The sequence below is a fragment of the Pygoscelis adeliae genome, unplaced genomic scaffold (genome assembly GCF_000699105.1).
Source record: "Pygoscelis adeliae isolate BGI_AS28 unplaced genomic scaffold, ASM69910v1 Scaffold272, whole genome shotgun sequence".
NCBI classification, from domain to species: Eukaryota; Metazoa; Chordata; class Aves; order Sphenisciformes; family Spheniscidae; genus Pygoscelis; species Pygoscelis adeliae.
The window spans coordinates 417742-425998 of record NW_008824282.1 but is presented as its reverse complement, the minus strand read 5'-3'; positions in this window follow the sequence as shown (position 1 = coordinate 425998).

Genomic DNA, 8257 nt, shown 5'->3' with positions numbered 1-8257 from the left:
CCATCCCTGGAAGTATTTAAAAGACGTGTAGATGAGGCGCTAAGGGACATGGTTTAGTGGGCATGGTGGTGTTGGGTTGACGGTTGGACTCGATGATCTTAGAGGTCTCTTCCAACCTTAATGATTCTATGATTCTATGATTCTCTCCTGGAAAGGTCTGAGATTCCTGAAGCCTTTAATCTTATGCAATATTCTTAATGACATTTTGAAAAGATCTTGTATGGATACATGCTTCGTTACTCTTTTCACCCCTGGTGAAAGTGGAGTTGGCCATGGGCCAGAGGCTAGGAAGACTTGCTGCCCCTCGGGTGATGTGGGAGCTGCTCTCCATCCAGGCAGGCCATGAACTGTAATAGCCATGATAGACCTCAGCATCTTCCCCTGCAGGTTGCTCTCTCAGTGGTCCCAGCCCATGTGTGCCAAGGACACCTTTGGGGTCAAAGAGTTTCTCTGAGCATGGCAGAGGGGACTGGAGAGCTGTGCATTGAGGGGTCTGGCTCGTGCCCACCAGTCAATACACTGCAGATGTGTCTGGGGCTGCGCTTGTGCCTGCGTGGGAGCAGAACAGCTGGCTGTTCACAAAGGTTTCAGTCATCCAGGAAAACACCACGTCATGCGGGTGAGCGGTTGTACTTGAAAAAGGGAGTGCGTGTGACCTTCCTTAAACTGGAATATGTACAAATAAAACAGGCCTGAAATAAAATGCAATTATAAACACATTTGGAATAACAACTGTGGTCTGTTTGTTGGATACATTGCAAGCAGGAAATGGAGCTAAATTCACTGCATTAATAAATGTCTTGCTGCAAATACGTTGTCTGATGTTAGGCACTAGCTATTGAGAGCTTCCTTCCAAGATCCAGCTGAAGACTTACACACATTCTAATATACCCAAATCTGAGACGCTCAGCCAAAGACATACAGAATCCCTTCTGTACGAGAAGCACTGCAGGGGAATTTGTGCACAGCATTTATAGACATTTAAACTAACTTCTCACGTTTTTCTTTAGGAGTAAACAAAGTTGTCTTTTGATCGTACTAAAGTATCCTCTTTCTTTTTTTTTTTTTCTTTCTTCTGTAGAGAATGGACAGGACCTGCTGCCAAGATCACATATGGCTGACAGTCAGCACAAGGGTTAAGGATTTGTGAGCCATGAACAGCAGAAACATCTGGCACGTTTTCATTTACTCTGCACAGCGATGGAGAGAAGTGACCATTATGGCAGCCTTAATGGAAGTGTATCTTCAGAAGGCAATTACGTAGAAGATAACTAGAGGTACGAGCAGGTTGGTGACTACCCTGCTCGTAGCGTGTCTTGCAGTTTATGTTCATCAGTGGCACAGAAAGGAGTTCAGAAAGCTGAGAGTTCACCCTGTGGGGGTGAACAGGGTGAACAGGGTTCGAGTCTGCTTGGTCCTCAGCCCTTTGGTTGTACTGTCAAATGAGTCCCAGCTCTCTCACATTTGTGTTTCTGAGCTGCTCAGGGCTTTGCAGATTTGCCAGTTGCCAGTTTCAGATGTGCAGCCAACTGTTAAGGCTGCCCTGGAAGCTCCTCTCCTCCCAGACTCGTCGTCTCTCCAAAGGCTGGAAGCTCTATGCCCGTAAGCTTCCTGCACCCAGCACTGGAGTTCTAGAAGGTTCACAAAGGAGCTGCATATATGCTGCTTCCAGATGAGGCAGCCCATAGTGAATACCATGGGTCCATCAATGAGTGAGGGAGACAACCAAGTGACATGAAATATGGAAAACGCTGATATACTCTTCTTTACCTGCACCAGAGCTTGGTGTGTGCCCCGAGAGCTTGGGATGGAGGGGGGTGGCCTCTCAGTGACTGCTCAGGGAGGCTGGATATACACAGAACCATAGGACTGGATGGGATTTACCCCAAGGGGCTGAGAGTGATAGCGAGCTTCAGCTAGGAAAAATCACAGTGACTCAGGGAAGTCCTTGAGGACGGGGCCAGTGTTGCACCTATCTTTGAGATGGAGAACATGGTACAGTCAGCCTTGTCTCAGGTATCAGACAAGTGCAGGAAGCACAAGGTCTTGAGTCCACTTCCAAACATGTAACAGGGCAGGAAGGTACTAGGGAATGGTCAAAGATTTATGAAGCGCAAACTGGGCCTGACCAACAAAAGCTGACTTCTGTGATGAAATGCCTGGCTAGGGGGATAGGTGGGGGTAGTGGATATAAGACCACTTGGCTTCAGGAAGGCTGTCAACACCGTCTCTACAGCACTCTCGGAAAGAAGCTGTGGAAGTACAGGCTGGAAGACAGGACTGTTAGGTAAGGTGAAAATTGGCTGGACCACTGGGCTCCAGTAGTAGACCGGGGCTAATATTATTCAGTAGCATGATCAGCCACCTACATGAAGCGAGAAGGTGCATCCTCATTGTGGATGATAATAAGTTAAAGGAGAGTGGTTGACATGCCAAATGGAAGAGCTTCAATTCAGAGGGACACAGAGCAACTTGAAACTGGGACAACAGACATCTGAGGAAGTTAAGCAAGGAGAAGTGCAGAGTCCTCTGCCCAGTGTGGGAAAAAAATAATGTACTGGTGCAGGCTGGGAGCCAAGTGGAAGTGGTGCTGCTGGAAAGGACATGGACCATGTTGAATATGAGCCACCAGGACACTCTCATCACAGTATGAAGAAGATAGGCAGTAATTAGAGGGAAGTTTTTAGCCCCTTCTTTTCTGCACTGGAGATCTTGTCCACATCAGGGAATACCGTGTCCAGCATGGCATTTGAACCGGGTCCCCTGGTTCAAAAGAATGTTGAGAAAATAGGGTCCAGCGAAGGGCTATCAGGATGGTCATGAGTCTGGGGGACATGGCCTACAAGAAGAGGTAAAGGGAGCTGGAATTGTTTAATCTAGGGAAGAGAAGGCCTAGGGGTCCACAACTACTTGGGGAAGAGATACAAAAATAACAGGGACCAACTGGTCTCAGTAACAGCAGATAATATACAAGTTGGCGATAGCATAAAACTGCACCTTTGGAGTTTCAAATTGGACTTTAGGAAAATTTCTTCACTAGGAGGATGGTGCAGCTCTGGGGCAGACTAACTAGAGGCATTGTGCTATCTCCATCCTTGGAGGTCTTACTTGTCTAGACAAAGCCACAGCTGACCGGATCCAGTGTTGGCAAAAACACCGCTCCAAGTGGGAGGTTGAGCTGGATGACCTCCAAAGGTCCTTCTCAGCTAACATTTCTGTAATCCTGTGATCAGCTTCATCACTTCGGCTGAGACTGCTAAGCTGGATACTCCAACAAGCTTCCCGCTGAACAGGCTGGTCAAATAGCAGAGGGAGAGACTGGGAAATAGAGGGTGGTCTGGTCTTGTTTTATTTGAGCAGAAGAAAAGCAGTCCTCACAATATTTTTCAGCTTTGTCCTGAATACCCCAAAATTTTACCTGTGCTAGAAACATTATTCAGTTCGTTCATGGGGTTTGATTTAGGTGCAGATTTTTAATGTCCAATTTGACTGAGAGACTGGAGATATTGCCAGCCAAACCGCCAGAATCAACATTTCTTTTGCAAGACGATGTCGATATCAGGCAGATAATGCACCAAGGTGGTCTCATCCAGGCAGCAAACCCTAAGCAAGGCACCAGACCTGCCTGCAGCATGGCATGGGGGATGTGGGGAGGGGGAGAAGCTCTGCACCTCCGTCCACTGCTGTCAGAATAGCGTGGGCTGAGAAGTTTTTTGAGCTTTTGCAGAGTCATGCAAGTCCATGGGTGTTATTTATAAAGTTGTTTCACTACTTCAAGCATTAAGGAAAAGATCCTTATTGTGGATACTTCTGTTAAACAAAAGGTGCTTTTTGCAAAAGCATGAATTTCCAGGATATTTTCAGCAAATACATACACTTGTCACTTTCTTCAAAGACATGATTACATATCTGCACTGGTGAAATACTTGCCTTTCCTAATTAATACCCATCCATATTTATGAATAAATATCAAGGAACTTAGTGGTGCAGCATGAACTTGTATTCCCTGCGGGGATCTCTCTTACTGCACCTGTCTGTACAGTAAGAGATTCTCTCATTTACACCATGGTGTTCAGCATAGGTTCTTGTCATCTCTTATTTTTCAATTCAACCTCATTTAAGTCCAATAAACAAATTGTCACCTCCATCCAACCTCCCTCAGGAAGAGAAAAAGCCTAATGTCACTCCAGAAATGAACAGCCAGAGCACCTACCTAAAACTGCCTTTTGTCATTCCACCATAAGGAGAAACATCAGCCAGCATCATTTACAGAGAATCAACAAAAAAAGGAGTCAAAAAGCAAACTCAGCTGCAATCCCAGTTCTAAAGAGTTGGATTCATATAATAAATTGTGGTAATTGTTTTTTAATTTAATTAAGTGTGCACATAGCTATGTAATTAAAACCATGTAGGCGTTTTAGATTTCTTTTGAAACTACCTACCACTTTCAGTCTTGCTCTCTGTCTGCTTTGAGTCACAGGGGATGTGAAGCAACCTTTCTGAAGAGCATTAAAATCATTGGGAAAAAAAAAAAAGAAGTTGTTTGAAAGCAGTTCTCTCATCTTAATGTGAAGAATGATTTATATCTGCTACTAGAAACTGAAAGAACTCCCTCCCAGCCAGGTGGGATGTACCAAAGACAGGACAGAGCAGAAGGGAAGAGATGGAGCTGCGAGCTGAACCCTCTGAAAGCACAGACCAACCCCAGTGCTCAGGGAAATCATTTCTGCAAGTGCTTGTTGCCTTTTAAGTCATTTTGTTGTTCTTTTACTGCCTTTGTTTATGTGGATGTGAGGTCTCTTATAACCACCTAGCTTTTATCACAGGACAGACCATGTGTGTGTTTCAGTAAGCACCTAACATTTAAGTTGCTGAGTTCTATAATATATGAGCTGGACTTCTTATGTTTTTACATAAAATACACCTTACTTATGGTGCCTCTTACTTCTAGGACTAAAGGGACAATTCTTGGCCTCCTGCCCATGTTTTCTCTAAATAAGTGACTTTGCTTTCTTGTTAGGTTTCCTTCATGACCTGTTATATTGCACAGTTCTTAAATAAATAAATAAATAAATAAATAAACCCCCAAAACCAAAAAAGCTAAAATGCGTAGTATACCATGCAAGTTAAACATTCCAAGTTGTGGAGAGTCATTGGGATATTTCTACATATCTATGTCTTCACTTGCCTTGCTCTGAAATGGCTGTTTCTCCTTGAAGCTGGAGGAGCTTGCGAAGTGGCTGTTAATGAAGGTGACTTCAAAGGTGAGGCGAGACTGCTAGTAAACCTAGTCCAGTCTCCTGACCAAAAGCTGTATCTGCTTCCCACTGTGCATCATGGGTTTTGGCTGAATCAGCTTTTCTGGTAAGACATCCTGCCTTGATGTGAGGATAACAAGAGACTGAGAGCCTTATGCTTCTTTTTCATGCTTTGTTAGCTTTATTTGGATAAGGTTAATCTGGTGCTGATACTGTGCAAGTGTCCTACATTTCTAAGGCTGGTATCCTGACTGTAACTCCTAGCCACTATATTGTGGTATTTTCCCTCTGAAGATGCATTTACATCGTAATTAAGTCACCTCACAACGTCTTCAAAGACAGACTGAACTGCTTAAACTCCTTAAGGGCATATCAGCACAGAAGAGCAGACACGTTCTCCTGGCACAGTTACACCACTAAAATAAAGTGCCAGGCACCAATAGAGCTCCCCACAAGGACACTGTTGTTTTGGTGTAGAAGTAGGTTTTCTTTTCCTCTTCTTTTAAACTGCTTCCAAAGGAATCTTGGAAGGTCTCTCGGTGCTCTCTCCTGCCTGGGGGAGGATTTGGAGGTGGGCAAGAAGCACCTGAGCCTTTGCAGCAGCTTCACCCCAACTGCCACGTGTAAATCAGGAGATGCCCTGGGTCCATGACCCTCTTGGATGTGGGACATGAGCTTTCACATAGGCTAACAAAAGCTTACAACAGTCGCCGGCACTTTTCATCCTTCTAGGCAAACCCAGCACCCCGAGCCCTGCTGAGACCCCACTTGGCCTTCATAGCTCATGAGACTCATGAATTGAACTGAGATAACATTTTTACAATCACTTATACAGAATAGCTGTTTCTGATTTAAAACTCAAGGACAGAGTTGCCTCAGAGGGTTTTTTTTGTAAGTTAAGAGCAACCTGAATATAAAGGCATGAAAGTTCACTGGAGCCTGTTTCAGCCTGTAAGTGGGTCACAAGACACTGAAGCGTTGAGTGAAATAACACCCACACAAATCAAATAAAAGAGTAGCTAACCTGTATTTAAAAAGAATAATCTTTCTAGATGCCTTAGTCATAGACGTCTTAGCCATGAAAAATTCAAGACACCAAGCACTTAGTGGAGAAACGGCCGCAGAGGATGCCTCCAAACCTAGGCACAAAATTATCAGACTGACATTAGTAGTTAAATCACCTCCCCTCAATGCTCCAGGGACCTGGGGTGCATGCAATTTCCATCAGAAATTATGAAATTCATGAGTATGAACCTTGGAAGTAGTGTATAGTGAAGGCTTTAGGGGAGAAAATCTTACCAAATATCTCATACAGAAGTTGGCCTTAAAAAAAAAAGCCCAACAAAAAAGCCCAAACAAAGCCCAAACAAACCCTCAAACAAATGAAAAACTTGAAGAACTGGGGAGCAGGTAAAACTGCATGCAACCCTACATGGTGACTAGCTGACATTGCTGAAAGATGGATGCTGCTGCGGAAGGCACTGCTAAGCTGAGCGGACTTGTAATCTAAATAGTTTGAGAGCCTAGTCGGAGGTTTTATCTTTGCTTCTGGTAATTACAGCACAGCCCCAACCAGCACTGCAGTTTGTCTGTAATTGCTGTGGGCCTACAGGGTTCCTATAAGAAGTTTTGCATATTCTGGTGACAGGGTCTGACTGTTAAGAGGCTGCCGTCAGCCAGCCAGCCATGGGTGTGCGAGGCTGAGCAGCGTGGACGGATGGGGATTCATCTCCCGAGCGTGTCTGCTTGCAGGAGTCAGGCATGAAAGGGGAGGCTGGCTGGGAAGGGAGAGATATGAGATGGCATGACCCATCCCAAATGCCTGGAGGGGTTAACTAATATGCTAACAGACCCTTCAGCCTTCTCCTTGCTGGGGATGGCAGCTGGCAAACCTTTGGCATGCCTGGCCCAGCCTTGCACCCTGTGCTTATGCTGCCCTTACGGATTCGCCCTGCAGATGCCTCTGGTCTCCCCATTGTTATTTTCCCCAGCCACGCTGGCCGGGGCGAGGGGGACCAGCTGCCTCCAGCTGTTACGCTGCAGTGCAGCTGTTGGTTTGGAACTTCCCTGTGTTACTGCTCTTAGTTTTGACCAACAGAGATGGGATTGTGCTGTGGTGGTCTGTCTGGGCTCTGCCTGCCCTATCAGTCTCTAGAGTGAGCTCCCCTGCTTAAGCAGAGTTTGGCTTTCTCTTAGCAGACGTGCTGAGTCCCTGTTTACCTGTGCAGCAGCGGGATGAAGGATAACAGCAGTGGGATGTGAATCAGAGTGGCGAGTTGCTCAGTTTTAACTTACCTCTGCTTCTCTGCTGGGAAATGGGGATAACTGGAGAGAATGCAGTTACTCTTCTGCTCTGGGCTTGTCCTGTCATCGTCCTGTGGTTTCCTGGTGAAAGAGAGGAGAGAAGGATATCTCTCCTCCTGTACAAATGCATTGTACCTGGGCACGTCTACACACTTCTGGTTTGGCAGAAAGGAATACTGTCCTCCCATCAGCACTACCTCTGATTTTTTCAATTTTTTTTTAATAAACAAAAAAACCAAGGATGGAATAATTTCACAGTGAAAATGGTAAAAACTCACACATAAGACAGTAGGGATGTAAGGTCATTTGCACCTATTGTAATGTTCTGCATGTGATGTCCTGGCAACAGAAGTGGACTTTCCTTAGAGAGATGGTTTCCCACCATCTGTTTGAGCCTGAGCTTTGATGTTCCCTGATGCAGCAGCCCATGAGCAAATCAAGGGTGAGGGCCACCCACCTGCACCATCTAATCCAAACCCCCGCACACCGATGGTATCAAAGACCACAGTACAGACTGGCTAAAGAGGAGGATGCTTTGTATCCAAAATTTGGGACACCAAAAGGAAAACCCACAACACATTATAGAAACGTTTTCCGTATTTGTCAAAATAGCCTCATTTCTGGCATCAGCTTATGGTCAATGCTTTCATGGTCCCACAATGCCTGAAGGATGGGTGACTGTGGAAGTGTAATTA